The sequence below is a fragment of the Dermacentor albipictus genome, chromosome 1 (assembly GCF_038994185.2).
Source record: "Dermacentor albipictus isolate Rhodes 1998 colony chromosome 1, USDA_Dalb.pri_finalv2, whole genome shotgun sequence".
Classification (NCBI taxonomy): domain Eukaryota; kingdom Metazoa; phylum Arthropoda; class Arachnida; order Ixodida; family Ixodidae; genus Dermacentor; species Dermacentor albipictus.
Window position 1 is genome coordinate 242,660,348 of NC_091821.1, and position 16,939 is coordinate 242,677,286.

The 16,939-nt window shown below is 50.8% G+C and overlaps 1 protein-coding gene across 2 annotated transcripts in view; it reads right to left on the reverse strand.

Moving 5' to 3' along the window:
- LOC135901604 (uncharacterized) overlaps positions 1 to 16,939 on the reverse strand; it is a 185,698-nt gene that overhangs the window by 56,359 nt on the left and 112,400 nt on the right. The gene's annotated exons all lie outside the window — the stretch shown is intronic.

Below are 16,939 nucleotides of genomic sequence, written 5' to 3' on the forward strand. Positions count from 1 at the left end.
GCACTTCACGTAGAGAGGAGTGCCTGCTGACACTGTTCCAAGTGAATGTTCAGATAGAAGCAATTCAAGTTATTCTAGCATTGTCATCTTAGTCATGTACATGCATGAACGTACTTGGTAAGTTTTTTAACAAGCTAGTGCCGTCTGCATCACGCATAATGCTAGAAGGTTACGGCTTCTTTGTAGGAACCTCAAAAAGAGTGTGATAAATTAATGTGATCTGGCAACTCTTTAGGGAGGCACTATATATCGACTACCAACAGAACCGGATGGAAAAACTAGACTTTCTAGAAGCGAGGCGTAAGATAATTGAAGATTGGTCGAAGGCGTGAACGGAGTGGTGGCACTATATATGAGCCTGTGAAGGGTCCACACCAGTGGTCTCGATCGCATGAGGATGGACTTCCCGGCCCTCTTTTCTGTTTCCTCCTGTATTGCAGCACTGAAACAGCCTATGTGTCAACAAGTCCAGCAGGCAGCCATCGGCGGAGACTACGCAAGCGCATGATTCGCTCCATGTTTTCCAATGCAAGCATCAAGTGATGGCTGGCATTCGCGGCCATCGTCTCGACTGACACTATAGGGAGCAGGACACATTTCCCCTCATTCGCCCCAGCGGCGCAGTTCTGACCGCGTCGCAGTCAACGCAGTCTCGCGGCAGACCGAGGCGACCACATATCGGCCGGTACGGGGGTACACGTGCGCGCACGGTTATCGGGAGGCGGCGCGCTCCGGTTGCACAAGCCATCCATCAGAATCAATAATGGCGGCGTCCTTGCGGCTCCTTTCGGGCTCCGCGAGGAGTTGATGCCCGCGCCTTCGTCCCACGTCTTTGGCGTCCATCGCGCACCATTTCAAAAGAGCGAAAGAAAAAAATTAATAAAGGAGTTGGAGTTTGCGTGACATACGGTCTGGCCGCTTCGCTTTGCTGTTGTTCGCGTGACAAAGATGGATGCGCAGACTTGCAGAGATGCGCGTGCTGACCAATATGTTTTTCAGGCTCGCGCAGCGATTTTCGCCCGCGCACGTGGGACGCTCCGAGCGCTCTGTTTGCTATTTCTTGGCCAAACACTTGTGAGTGAGTGAGTGAGTGAGTGAAGTAACTTTATTTTGGTCCAGAGAAGACGCAGGGGAGACCCCGCGCCACCCGGCTAGTCCCACGTAGGGACCGCCAAGCCGAGCTTGACGGCCCGGTCGCGGGCACGCTGGACGGCCAGGGTTTGGTCGCTGAGTTCGGGGCTGCCCAAGAGCGCAGCCCACCTATCCTCTTGTCCCCACCGAGGAGTGTTTAATTAAATGGCCATGGAGGCGCTATACCGCGACTGCACCGTCCGCTGCCAACGCTTCGACAACCTCCTACCCCCCCCCCCCCCATTTCCCTTCCCACCACCTCCCAACCTCCATCTACTAAGTTTGCACCACAGGCACACGTACTACGTTCGCCGCTGGTCTTTCTTCAGCAGGTCGAAATGTTTGTCTCTATGTAATGCCACACGTGCCCGTCTGCTGGCTCCCTGGGTGCGGACTTCAAGAGTGACCAAAGGATTTGCTACGCAGCGGCAGCCGCAAAGAGGCGGTCCTGTGTAGGTGGCAGTTTAATTATTGAGGTCGTCTACACTTACACGGTACTCAGTTGCGCTGACCGGCTAACAAATTCGCAGAAATGTGACTGTTATTTAAAAATAAGCCAACAACGATTTTCCATTGGGGTGGGATATATCCACAGATTTCTATGCGGCATGGAACTGTTAATGCCCACGCAATACTGATAACTCATAGGGGGGTGCGACAATTCAAAGGTTGTTTATATGATCCAATCCAATAGGGTTATTTGTCGACGTACCCGGTTATATATTTTCACTTCTTATTCGAGGTTAATGTCCTCATGGGAACAGTATTCCGTATAACTATGGTCCAGAATACAGGTTTTATCATAGATGTAACGACGGGTAAGCGTCTGTTTACGGAAACATGTGATGAACCGATTCAGCGAGCTGGCAGTACACTCTTCACTGACCTATAGTAGTTGGCAAGAGAGCAACTGCGCATATGTGAATGTTGCGAACTCTTCAGCTAGAGCAAGACAAAGGAGGAAAGGGGGGAGGGGGAGAAAAGTAACGCGCGCCTCTACAGCGACAATATAGTAGCCAAATTCACAAAGCTTTTTGTTCGTAAGTGCGGTTAGCTATTGGCAGGCCGCTTTCGCTAATATGTCCAACGTTACGATCGGCTGACGTCTGTTTTGATGAAAAATTCTAGTGTAGGAACTTTTGGGGGGGGGGTCGGGGGGGGGGGGGGAATACGGGCCTTTGTTTGTATAGGAGCTGTGTTGTCATAAGCCGGTCGCCCTCGCTTGTGTTATGTTCGCTTTCGCAATGGGCCAAAGCATACTTGCATTTACTGGTCCAGCTATGAACTCCTTTGTGAATACTGGCCTTGCGGGCAGGCACGGGCCTCAGAAAATACGTATTTGCCCATGTGCAGATTCCCTCGGGAAACCAGCTAAGTATCTGAGACATATGACAGCCCCGTGTTAATGCACCGAAGATATTGTGGCGTTGTTGCTACCGCTGAAAAATCACCTTGCCTTCCTTCTAAACCTTGCTAAGTTACTACGCTAAAGCAAGAAGTCAGTGGAATAAAAGTACTAGATAAGGAAGCACTAGTTTCACAACATTCACAGATGTGTGCTGCTTCCTGGCAGGAATTTATGCAGATTGATAACGAATTCTCTTTCTTCTGTTTCCCAGGTGGTTCTTGCGTTCCGCCCTTTACCTTACGCTGTTGGTGGCCCGATCGTCTCTATGCGGCGGCTCACGCAGAGTAATACATGTCCTTGGAGCGAATCCAAGCGAAAGCGACTCCGGAACTAAAGTGACCGCAGAAACCAAAGAAAAGGAAAGCACGGAAAAAGAACTTCGAAAGGCTAAAGCAGCAGGACCGACTTCGTGGCCACGATACACGTTTTCACTCTCACGTCGGTTCGTAAGGGGCGGGTGAGTCAACGAATACTGTTGGCTGATTGTCGAATGCGCCAATTATACGTGGCGCTGAGCGCGATGGTTAATAGAGTGCGAGATATAGTAACGGGTACGGGCTTGCGCAATTGACGAAGCAGGCTAAAGTTTATTTCAGGCATCGGCTCGGTAGGGTTGTGGCCGCGCTGATTGCCTTAAACGATGACGGACAAGCCTGTGATCTGCGATCGCGAAGTGACGTCAAAGTATCCGGAGCTCATTTCTATTGGCACCTATCCCGCAATAATCGAAGTGCCCTTCGAAATGCGAGATCAAAGTGTCGTCGGAAAGAAGCCTTGAGCCACGAGAAAGAGACTTGCTTAAAACAGGAGCTTCAGCGTTGAACGCTGGCATCATTAGACCTTCCACGTCGTCGTTTGCCTGTCCGATTTCTATCGCGCCTAAAAAGATGGATCCTACCGTTTGTACACAGATTACCGGCTCATCAACCGGCAAACAGATCTCTTTCCCTTCCAAATGCCAAGAATTGACGAGATAATTGATGAGAGCGGTGGGTGCAAGTAGTTTTCAAGCATAAACTAGTGCAAGGATATTGGCAAGTGCCTCTGAGGGAAGTTCACTGCCATTCGTCGCACCGTTTAACGTGTGCGAATATTACCAACTCCCGTTCGGATGGAAAAACTCGGCCGCGTAGTTTCAGAAAATGATGAATGATGTAATCAAAGAATTCATTGGAAATTTTGGCAATGGAGACGTCGATGAAACTTTAGTTTATTAAAGGGCCATAAACGACCATGTAACTATTCTTTCACCAGTGCTGCACGCACTCAGTAGCGCAAGGCTCAAAATCAACACGAGGAAAAGCGAATTCTTTTGCCAGACTGTGGTCTCGGCACATGCTCTGACAGAAAGACTAAGAGTATTAAGGAAGAAAGTGTGCGGCGTATCAGGTCTCTTGCGAAGCCTCACAATGTTCATTCCCTGCGTGACTTTTAGGATTCACCAGGTACTTCCGAGCGTTTCCTAAGAACTACGCCTAAGAACTAACGAATTGCCTCACAGCCTTAATTCAAAAAGGCGTTTTATTCATGTCGTCTGGCGAGTGCGAACGCTCTTAATTGGAACTGATTAACACAATATCATCCGACCCTGTACTAACGCTTCCTGACTTCAACTCACCTTTTGAACTGTACACTGATGATTCACACTGCGGAACTGAGGCTGTTCTTCACTTAAAAAATGTCAAGGAGCCTGCGTCCAGGCAACAAGGAGAAATGGGATAGTTTACAGCGAAGCTGTATATGGCTAGCCGGTTCAACCGTCCGTCGGTCCGTCTGTCGCCTGTACGTAGAAAACTCCTCCGGCGCAAACCCATGAGCATGCTAAAAAAAGACACAGAGAGAGAGAGAGAAAGAGAGGCGCGTGATTGGCTGCGCCAGTAGTGATGTCGTTGCTCTCCGTCGCAGCCGAACGCGCGCAGGAGTTTATCTCCGACTCCGAAATGGGTCGGCCGCGCGTCATACGTACTCCTGAGGAGCAGGTAGCTTTCGATCAGCAGCGCCTTGAGCAGAACCGGGAACGAGCTTATCTGCGCCGTGCCACTGCTGCAGCCCGGGCACAAGAACAGGCTCGTGCAGCCGAGCGCAAGCAGCAACTGCGTACCGAGGATCCGGCAGTCTACCAAGCCGTCGTTTATTGAACCGTCGTGATTGACCCAGTGATAAACACCTGGGCCACACGTTTCAGCTTCACTGGTTAACCATCTGTACGGAGTGCTTGGGCGGTGATGTTTTCGTACACGTTTTACCAAGACCCAAGTAAACGATTGCACCACGGAAAAAAAGGCATTAGCAGTGGTCATGGCCCTCAGGTATTTCAGAACATACTTGGAGGGCAGATGTTTCAAGCATTTACAGAAAATGAGGCCTTGGCTCATCCGCTCCATCTCGCACAGCTAAATGGGAGAGTTGCACAAAAGACGAGTGAGATCCAGCAGTGTACCGTCCAAGTAGCTCATCGTCGTGGGCAAAATCACCAGGATGCTCACGCGTTGTCTAGAGTTCGCATAACCCATGAGACTAGATTTGAACACGTGAACCTTATAAGACCTTAGTAAGGAACATAACAAGTGATGTTTAAAAATGGGAAGGTACACGTACTTGAAAGAGCAGTGCCAACTATTGCCAGCCTATACCTTAATAGTACAAAATGTGAATTGACATGATAAATTTTGGAGGACGTACAGAAAGCTCACACAGAGGTTCACTTTGACGAACATGAAGGCTGATGTCGCTAACTACATTAAGACGTACCGCGAATGTCAGATCTACAATGTGAAGTTCAGGTCACGAGGAAATAATATCATAATTTCTGCATATTCTGATGTACCCTTCGAAGTGTTGCACCTTGAATTTGCGGAAATCAAGAAGTTTTTCAAGCATTTTTGGTGGCCATGCACGAGTGCACGCGCTATGTTGCAGCTATAGGGTTGGCTGCGAAGATGCGGACTCCGTGGCTTCACTCCTTGAACTTAGCGCGCTCACAGATGTCAAGATCGTTGCTCACAATGGACCCGCTTTCCGAACTCTGAAGCCTCGATGGTTGGTAAAAGAAAAAGGCATCGAACTACGCTTTCGTGCACCATATCACCCTGAAGCTAACTGGCTTGCAGAAAGGGTGATTAGAGAGGTGATGATGTTTCTTTCTTTTTATTCAAACTTCAAAGGTGGGTAGAAGTGCACCCTTGATGCAGCTGTGTCTCATTGCAACCGCTCGTGTACACTGAGCAGGACTGAATTGCAGGTTGCAGGTTGCAAGTTGCAGTGCCAAATTTGCGGCTTTTGAAGAAGTATGCTGGTTGCCACAGCAGACCAAGAGCTTGGCTTAGTTGATAGATTAGTCCGCAAAGAAAAAGCTATGGCCGATGAGCAGAAAGAACGATATCGACAGACAATGAAGAGGAACTTTGATAGGAGTAACCGCTCGGGGATCCCCAATGTACAGCCTGGAAGCACGGTCCTTGTACGCAAGGGATCTGGATTCGAAATCTCTAGTTAAGGTTGCTTACTTCGTCACAAACATAGCGAAACAGCAGCGTATATTGAAGACCGTCTATTACCAGGGACCCCGAAGCAAGGTCGACGAGCCCCCCCCCCCCCATGAATATACTTCCATGCTATCTTCGGATTGATGAAAACAGGAGCCCTGGAATATGTAGCGATCTAAGAGGATCAGCTGCCGAAAGCGACGAAGAAGAAGGAGAAATATTCTGAATCAGTGTAAATAAATGGCTGAAAGCGTACTGTGGGGTGCTATAACGTAAAACTATTCCAAATTTTTATATTCCAATTCTGCAATCAGCCCTCCACGATTCGTCAAAAACTTTTTTGGACCACCCCCACTTCACCTGTCTGTCACGCAATGTCACGAAAACCACGATAGATCCCCATCTGATATAACGTGTACACACTGATTATGCATGATTGGACCGAACAAAAGAAAAATAGCTATTTCTGATTCGACGCCTTCTCGCCATTAGCCCTCGGCTATTGGTCAAGAGTTTTCGGGCTGCACCCACTTCACCTGCCTGTCACGCGACGCCACAAAACCGCAAGAACTCTCAGCGCGTCGAAGTGACGTGTACGCGTTAAACATGCATTGATATGCCGAACAAAACTGAATTTTCTTCTGAATAGCCGCAGGCTGGGCCGGTATTTTGTAGCGATGCCTTTTCCGATTCTATGCCTTTTCAGGCTTTTCGCGCTTGGCCACTGGTCAGAGCGACGGTCGGCCCACATTATCAACGCGATCAGGCGGCCGTGTGTGGCGGATGATAAGAATAGCATAGAATAACGGATAAGGCATCGCTACAAAATTGCGGCCCTGCCCCGTTCCGAAAGGAATAAAAGATGGCTGCCACCGATCGCTCAGGCACTGGGTACTCGCACCTGCCGGAGAGCATGGGTTTATTTGCGTGTAATGAAACTTCTTGCGTGACCGTGTAACGTTTTAGAGCACTTTTGGCACGTTTACGACCTCATTCTGCCAACTCTTCTTTGCTGAGGATCCGTTTTAGCGTCATTCTTAAGCTTCCGTTGCATGCCGCTGCGATTGTCGACGAGCCACCGCAAGCTATGTAGAGGAAAGCGAACCAATCGCAGACGCCGGCACCACCCTTTTCATCCGGTTATCGATTTTCAGTGCAGTGGCTTGGCCCCATAGAATCCCTCTCCACTTGAGCATGCTCCTCGCCTCTTGTGAGCCCATTAGATAAGACAAGCCGCTCAGTGTAAGCAATGTTATTCGTTTTTCAAGCAAACAAAAGTGACCTCTTATGAACGAGGAGAGTGTTTCATTGGTCTGTTGAGACAACCCTGCGGGTGACCGCCCGATGGTTGCGTCGGCGGTTACGCATATTTGACACCAGGAGACTGGAATAAAAACATATTGGAATAGTTTTACGTTATTGGGCCCTTGTTATAAAAAATAATATACAAACTTCATATACGTAATCAAGATGTGACATGTACATAGTATACGCTGATACCGACACGCCCCATTGCTATAGCTACACAGGATACACAACTTCTGCCACCTGCTGACGTTCGAGTGACATTAAATGCTTTTATTCTTGAGACAAGTTCCCATGATTAGAGGTCTCCGGTGGCGAGATACAGAAACGCATATTCCACAATCGGGAGAGGAGGTCACCCTCCCGGCAAAGGAAGGAAGGGAGGAAGGAAGGGAGGAAGCAGGAATAGACGGAAAGACAGGGAGGTTAACCAGTGCTCAGACCGGCTTGCTACTCTGTGCAGGGGAAAGGAGGTAAGGGGAATAAGAGACAATAGAAAAGAGGTGTTGCAAAAAAAAAGGAATGAAGATCAAAAAAGAAAAGGGGAAACAAGGAGAATACGGCACTGCTTAAAGTCTGTCTCAGACCAGTTCTCCGCAAGAAGCGCAATAACTTTTTCAAAGCCTTCTGTGTTGAGGCCGGACTCGGCCAGTGTCCCAGGACCCTTTCCTCCGACAAAGGGCGTTTGTCAAGACTAACTGACACTCTTGAAAGTTGGTTCATGGGCGCACTGAAGCGGGGACACTCACAGAGAAGGTCGGCGATTGTTTCCTCGCAGCCACAGTTATCGCGTGTATACGGCTGTTGGCCATTCCGATGAGGTATGAGTAAGCATTCGTGAAGACCACGCCAAGTTACAAGCGGCACAGAAACGCCTCTTCAGCACTAGATAGTCCTAACGGAAGACGTAGCCGTAGATTCGGATCCAAGTTGTGGAGACGAGCGTTGGTAAATTCCGTCGAGTTCCACTGCGAAACGAAATCCTGTAGCTGCGTCTGTTCTGGATAACGGTATAACTACAGAGTGGAGGCCATCATGAGCAGATCGGGCGGCCTCATCTGCACGGTCGTTTCCGTAGATACCGCAATGGCACAGTATCCACTGATAGACTATGTTGTGTTTTTCCCTCTTTTGCGTGGTGATAAAGAAGTCTTATGTTAGCGACTAAATTTTCATGCGGTCCATCACGAAATGGCGACATAATGCACTGGAGAGCGGCCTTGGAGTCGGAGAAGATTGACTATGTCTGTGACGGTTCTTCAATTATGAATTCTAGAGCAGCACGGAGAGCGGCGAGTTCTGCAGCTGTCGATGATGTAAAATGCGATGTCTTGAATTTTATGGTGACGGACTTTGCGGCAATAACCACTGCTGCTGAGTTTGCGGAAGAAATTGAACCATCCGTGTAAATGTGAAGAGGTCCGCTGCGTTTCTGACGCAGGAGCAGTAGTGTGACTTGTTGTAGGGCTAAAATGACAATTGCGTTTTCTTTTGGATTCCAGGAATGGTTAGGAGAGCTTCCAGGGGATGTAGGCACCAGAGCGGTAATGGCGGTCTAGCTGCAGGGGTGAAGTTCGAGGGAAGCACTGAACAATCCGAAGCAATAATCACGCAGTTCCCTCTTCTGCCGCAAGAGGTAACTGCGTGATTTCATGCCTCCATTTTGCGCGCCAACCGATCCCGCGTCGTATGCATGTGAGACGCAGCCCAGTGCCCATCTGCAACGCAGAAATGCGTTTCGAGCGCCATCACCAGACTTGTGTGAAGATCACGTCGTCGTCGTAAAAGCCAGGCGGTGGTGCCTTGCGGTCCGTGGTTTTGTTCATCGCCGGAATGTCCGGTGAGCATTTTTTCCAAGCCCTATACTCGCGACCCCTCCCAGTTTTTATCTGAACGGACGTCGGAAGAGCGGAGTCCGCGCAATTGTCCCTCGCAGCGCGAACGTTCCACACTGTTTGTTCAATAACACGACGTCTTACGAGAGCTGCTATTTTGAGATCTTTACAGCCACCTATCTGCTTTTAGAACGAGGATACCGGACGCTGTAATTGCCACCGGGTAGGCACTAAATAACGCGGGCGACGTTGTGCTCGCGATAAAAAAGCCTGCCGCCGCATAGTGCGGCCACCCCCCCTCCGTTCATTTTCGTTCCACTCTGGCCAGCAGCGGCTGAAAGAGGTTCACTGTGTGAGCGCTGTTGTCGACGAGCGGCTCTTGTTTCGCCGCCTTGGGACCCGAACACTGAGCGCGCCTTCCGCGAAGAGCCTCGATGGGCGGCCACAGCGAAGCGGTTAATCCGCGCGTAAGCTATCGGTGCGGCGGGCCGCCGTAAAACAGGCGCCCTGCGTGTGCCGCGGGGCCAACCCTTGCGTCTTTCCTCGGGCCGCTTCCTTCCTGGGGAAAGGGCGGGATTCCTGGCGTGCTCCCCGCTTGATGAATCGCCCAGGACCGGTCGCCCCCGGCGGGTCAAAGTACACGGGCTCCCGCTGCGCATGCTGTTCGGCCGGCGTGTGGTGGCTGTCGGATCGTTCATTATCTCGCGTAAAGGGTATAACGCGGCTGCGTCACGCGCGGCGGATACAGGCGCGCTTCCTTTGTTTCCCCTCCGCGGCTACTCGCACGTTTATGTGGGCCGGACAAGCTGGGCCGCCCGGTTTGTACTACGCCGATTTTTTTCCGTGCGTGTCCGCCCGACGTAACTCGATCACTTTATTATCGCGCACTGCTCGCGCTCGTTCATCTGCGGCCGGCGGAAGCTCTTCCTCCCTCGGGCGCAGTTACGGTCCGTCATTCGTTCGGCGCTGCAAGAAAATCTGCAGTGCGCCACCGACCTGTGACGCAGGCACGCCGGCACCCCCACTCTGGCCTGACGCCTGTCCCGTGTACGTATACCACGGCGGGCGCAAATATCGCTCCTCTAACCATTACTCCGCGTCGCCCCCAGCTCTGAATGCCTACGCACGCGAACTTTAATGCGCCCCCGTGGGCCCTGACCTAATCACACATTTCACGGCGCTCAAACTGAGCAACGGGTGTTCTCACGCGCACTGGCATCAGAGAAGAAATCGCCTGCGGTCTTTCGAGCGCGTTATTTATTATTACTTTTTTGGCTGCCCGGATTAGCTCGTCCGTTCACTTTTTCTTTTCTCTCTCTTTTTTTCATCTTCTGATCTCCGGGCCAATAAACGCGCGCGAGGCGACCCGTCAAGCGGCAGACAATGATTCCGGCCCAGTGCACCGCGGCGCGGACGTAGGCGAATATCAACTCCTCTGGCGACAGGCGCGTTTGCGCCTGCGCCGCGATTCGGGCGCTGGCTACCCGGGTCCGGTTAAACAAGCGGGCTCCCGTGCTCTGCTGACCGGTGTCGCGGAGCGAATTGACGCGCGTAATGGGAAAAGGTTGTCGTTGAGTCTCTGCCGGGAGCGAGGGGCCGATCCCCGCCCACGTCCTCATCGACGGCTCTCCCCGAGGCGCGCGGACCTGTTGGCACACACCTCGCGCCGCATGTGCAGCGGCGGCGAAGGTCGGTCTGCCGCCGCTGCTCGTCCCGCTCGGGACACTGTCCGGCCGCCCACGCGCCCTCCTGACAGCCCACTGACATGCAGCTCCTCTCGGCGCGTGACGTCATGCCGCGGCTGACAGTCGCTTGTCTGCGCCGTCGTGCGCTCTCACCGGAGCAGCACGACGGCAGTGGCACAGATCCCGCCGAGACCGACGGGGGCTCGAAAATCTGCGAAGAACAGCGCCGTCACCTGTTTACTGACCTTCGCAAGCGTTTCCGTTTTGTTTGCGCGACGAATTGTTGGTCTTCTTGAAGCGCACCGCCTCGCGAGCACATGCACCAATGTCAGTACTGAATGGCAGATAAGAAACGTGTATTTCGTGATATTCCTCCTCATTAGATGAAAAAGTTATTCTGATCATTATGGTGGCAGCCAAATGGTACACCCTAATGCATCCTTATGCACTGTACAGCGTGTGTGTGCGTGTTAACTTCGAACTCTCTCCCACTTTCTCTCTCTCCCACTTTCTCTCTCTCTCTCTCCCTTCAATTTTACGCCCTGCTACGTCACAGCGGAGTTGCACCGCAAGTTGAGCTGAGCAGTGCTGCGTGCGTAATCAGTAAATTCAACAAATTAGTTGAGGCAAATTATTTTGGTTTACATGACCGTTTTGAAATGTTGAAGCACGTAATTGGGCTTTTATGACGATTCCCTTCAACTTTTCAATGTGAACATGTGCCGTAAAGTTTGTAATTAAGAACTTAATCAAATTAATTAGTTTAGTTCGCCAACAGATTGCTTTAATATTTCGTGCAAGTTATGTCCACCCGGGCACATAATTATTGTATGGGGACGTGATTCAAGTAACTTTTGTGGGCCTTGCTTTTTTAATTATTCAAAGGGGGAAAGAACACGCAGTATAAGAACAAAGAAAGTGCTGGCAACTCCTTTGGCCGCAGTTACTGCTAGCCTCATATTTAAATTGCTCTCAAGAGCTTTGTGCCCACCACCGGACAATGTTAACTCTTATTGTCCACAAGCACAGTGAACATACTCCATAGTGAAGAACTAGAACTTGAAAATGCAGTTTAAAATGTGAGCCGTGCTCCCGCTTGAAGGAATTGCCAACATTGAACTTTTTCTTAAACCGCGTACAAATAGGTTTGCTCATGCATGGCTTGATGTTCTTCGAATCCTCGTCTTAGTGCACATGTATTGTTTTAATGGGAGCGGACGCCGCTCACTCCTCGAAGGAAAGCTATAATGCCTCTGTGACGCATTACAGCTGCCCGGCCGCAATAAAGGATGCCTTTTCGTCGCACACGGAGGAACATTCTTCTTCGTTCGTCGAACATTCTTCTTGCTGTCGGGTTTGGATGCTATCGCCTCCATTGTTTACTGTCTTGTATCGCCGCTTAATGTCGTAGCGTGGGCTTTGAAGTAGCGAACACCGAGCGTTCTTGGGCTCTAGAAAATGCGTGTCCCTGTTCTAGATCGCTAGCCAAGCCGGGTCGATAGCTATAGACATCGCTGAAGGCGGCGACGCTGCGCGATTATATCAGAGAGTGATAGAAGAACGTCCTGTTTTATTGGTTAACTTGGCAACGCTTATATGCGCGAGGCACCAGGAAGGAGTAGGCGCTGCCAATAAAATTATGCAAGAGGACAAACAATAAACAAAGAAAAAAAAGAACACTACCTCGCAAATAAGTTAAGCGCGTGTGCAAACCGAGAATATAACCTAACGCGCAGAGGAGTAAAAGAGAAATACACACGCAATAAACAGATAGATAGAAAGAAAAGAAAGGAGCAACGTTAGTAATGTACTATAGATAAGCGTTCAGCCATGATTGCTTTCTAATCGAACGCATTAACAATCCAAGTTCATTGAGTATAGTGTGGTATACGTATAGTGGGCGTAGTGACCGCTGTGATGAATGGGCAAGACTACTCTTCTTTGTTTCTTTTTTTCAGAAGAAAGGGAAATGACACGTTTACCAGCCAAATTGCAGCGGGGTAGGTTTTATGTAGCGATTGCTTAATCACATTGCGATAACGCATTTACTTGGGGTCAGGTATGAGCCGAAGGAAGAAAGCAATAAAAATTGTTAAGATATAGTTGGATTGATGACTTACTTTTCGGTTATGCCCAATAGGTGACTTTTTGGTTCCAACGCAAAGTATAGGCCTGGTGTGCTAGATGACGAATTAATAACGAAAGCCGGGAGGAGACGCTGCCTCGTTGCTTCCACAACAGCTGTACGTGGAAGTGTGGATATATTGAGGAAAGAGGTGGAAAGGCGTCTGGTCACATCTGCAACAAGTCGTTTGCAGAAAAAAAAGAGAGACAGATGAGAAAGTATTGGACTCTATTCGAAAACAATCGACAATTTAACCTGGAAACTTTGTTGCATTTCAGCGCCTCGAAAAGGACGGAAATGTGTATAAAACGTCGCAAATTTCCGGATGCCATAGTGACGCCCTTGACGTCGAGGTTGGGCCGTGAGATCCAAAAATTGAAGTTTGGATGTCGTTTTTCGCGCCGGTTATCAAACTTTTTTTTTCCGCCAAAGATGCGTACATAGGGTTCTGAAAGTCTAATCCGCCAATCTAATCGAATTCAATGTTTCTATTTAGTGTCCACCTACTGGAGTCACCGAAAGGGGCCAACGACCATAGACGCAAAGGAGGTCGAACGATTCTATGTGTACGCGGTGTACATAGAAAATGTTAACACTTTTTTTGTTGCCTTCCTTAGATTGCAGACTTTTTCCGAGTCCAGCGCCACTATTACAAGCGACGCTATAGTTAATACTCTCAGAGACAGGCTTCCCTTGACGGACGTCACACGAGAGTGGTGTGGGGGACTGCCGCTGGCCGTAACTCATGTGGGTAACGGGTAGCGCTTGAGACGTGGGGAGGTCGTTGCTTCCGGAAATGGCCGTGCCATCTTTTTCTTTTGATCGCTTCTCTAAAATCAACAATCTTTGTCTGTTTTTTATTATTATTATTATTTTTACTGAAGGCGCTATAGAATTCCTCGATGCTTTTCTCGTTTGCGACGAGAGCCAGTTTCATTCCTTCCTCCGGTTTCTTTTCTCTTTTTTTGTTTAATCTATTTTTATGGGGGGGGAGAGGGGAGATTGTGGGGTTCCTTCGTGACATCGCGCACTTTAGTCGGCCATCTGGAAGACACACACAGCGCGAAGATTGACCGCAGTGTCGTCGCTAATTCGAGTTCTAGACCGTTCGGATCGTCGGTAACAACCGTGCCGCGAGCCTACCGCGCAGGTGCGCGCGCGCCTGGAGCGGTGGCCACCGTGGGATCGGTGCGACGCACGCCGGCGTCGTCTCGCGGCGCTTCCTTTGTGCCGTCGACGCCGCTGCCGTGGCGGAAGGCATCACGCGACGGCCGCTTTAATCGCGGAAGCGCGGCTCCGTTCCCCCCGCGGCTGCGAGCGGCCGTGCACTCGCTGCCCGTGCATTCCTCTCATTTGCATCCGCCGACGAGCGCGCGCGGATCACGGGGCCACCGGACGACAAGCGGGCGCCCATTACGACCGCGACGACGTGGCGGTCGAACCAGTTTTCGGCAGGATCGGGTTCCTGCGTTAATTTCGCCGCCAGTTGGGTAGTCATGCGATTGGCACGGCGTGTTCTTTTGCTCTTGACTCGCGCGAGAGGGAATCGACTGTCGGCCTGGCCGAGGCCCCCCAAGTGTGTCGTTCAGGCACATCCGCTGTTCGGTCGCGGGATAGAACGAAGCGCCGCTGGTGGCTCGGCCTCCTCTCTTCTATAGTGGCCGAGTACGGGAGGAAGACACGCGTAAAGAAAAAAAAATAATAATCTCAATTACGCCAACGCACGCGGGAAGGGCAAATAAAGGCAGGAAAGAAAAAAAATGGCTGTGGCTTAGGTAAGGTTAAGCCCAGGATGCGAAGCATACTAGCCTTTATTTTAGTTGTTGAACCACTGTTTAGCCTGGTGAACTGCTGTTGCCTGGCTATATTTGGTTCGGCTAGACGAAGAAACAACTCATGCATTACTGCTTCGCCTTCAAGAGTGGAACGCGACAACGTTCCCGTCGACCCGCCAAGGGGTGTAAGACAATGGGCTACAGGGCAGCGACTACGCGCCCCGCATTGGACGCGGTGAGCGTCGAGCAAAGCAGCGTTCGGCGCGGCAACGAAATGTGCGCCTGAGCAAGAGACGCACGCCTTAGAAACAGCTCGTTTCTAAGGCAACACCGCATTCACTAGAGGCGCTTTTGTACCGCTTTGAAGCATCGTACTCGTGGCTCTGTGGTAGCGTCTCCATCCCACACTCCGGAGACCCTGGTTCGATTCCCACCCAGCCCGTCTTGCAAGAGTTGAGCCAAAGCCACTTCTCCTCTGTCGTGACGTCACGGTGTCACGTGGTTTCAAGGCGACACCGCCGCGCCTGAGGAGCTGTGTTGAGCTCTCGTAATATGCTTCGCATAAAAGTGTGGCACGAATAAAGTTATTAAGTCGGGTACCTGAGTAGCTGTTGCGCCACACGACGCGCCGGCACCTGTATTTAGTATATCATGATGTATTCTTGCACAAAGCAGCGGCAGAAACGGCCGCTCCGGCGAGCATACAACAAATTGGTGTTATTAGGTCTCGGAATTTGCGCCAGTGAAAGCTGGGCGCGTGACCTTGTAAAGATATATTTACTGATGGATTACTTCTAGCCTAAGATCACGTGAGGTTTCTGCTTATCAAACAAGAGGAAGTCATCGTTGTGAGGAAGTACGTAACATGTCAGTTACGAAGACAACAATTCACCGCCTGCAGTGCAATCTTCGCACACATAATTGTTCAATGGTGCAAACAGGCTCGAAGATTCATGTCCACGATTGCACTATAAGGCGGCCAATGTTAACATGGCAATGTTACCACATACTTGGTATTTTCTCCAGCGTTCTAGAAAAGTTTGTATGTTTAACGTATATAAAATCGATTAGAGATAATGAAGCACATACATTTTATTTGAATGATCGCTTCTTGACGTAAGACCCGCCATGGTGGCCTATATGGCTTTGGTGTTGCGCTGCTTTAGCCCGAGGTCCCGGGATCAAATCCCCGCCGCGGGGGACGCATGTTGACGGGGGCGAAATGCAAAAACACCCGCGTACCGCGCATTGGGTGCACGATAAAGAACCCCAGGCGGTCAAAATTACCCCGACTACGGCGTGCCTCATAATGCTATCGTGGTTTTGGCACGGAAAACTCCAGATTTTAATCTTAACTTAATTCATTGACGTAATCGTTACATGAACGTACATCTAGTGACACAAGCGCTAACCACCAAATTATCGCCCAAGTCGCCATCTTGCAACGTTAGTAACCCGTGCCAGAAATGGACCGCGTAGATACGTGTGTCCTCTTGCGTGCGTGCGCTCGCACTTCCAAGGACACAGCAAAGAGTATAAGCACACGTATCGAGGTAACTGTCGCTGGGCGCGACTTGTGAAGTATAGGAGTGCGTGATTATTGGTTCATAATGGGAGGAAGACGAGATGGTGAACAGATTTAGAAAGGCAAAGAATTTCCGCGCAGTAGAGGCTGCCGGTAACAAAACAACGGGAACATGCAGGAGCTTCTTCGGACTCCTCCATGTTTTGCGGTGTGCCCGTCGTTGCCGGAACATCGCGGCCACACCGACAGCCCAAGACACGCCCCGTCAGCTCACAGTTAAGTTTCTGCAGCTCCCGCTTCGCAAAGGTAAACTTTTCCACCACCGGCGTGCGCCGTGTCATCGCGCGGTTGCGCCGAAAATTCGGCCGGGGTTAACCCGAGCGACCGAGGCTGGCGCCACGGGACCTCCAGCGCGCACGTGCTGTGGTGCGTGTCTGTGTCTGAAACCGCGACGCAGGGGGAATTCCAGGCGACACGCCGGCGGTCGCACGTGCCGCGAGGCGCACCTCGCACCGCCTGGCGCCAATCATCGTTGCTCGACGAGCAGCAACCGCCGGCGCGCGCGGACGTCGCGGTCTGTGGCTCTCGGCTGAAGGGCGACCTTGTGGGGTATGCAGACGCGCGTGAGCTGAGCGCAACGACGGCTACGTATAACCTGCCGGCCT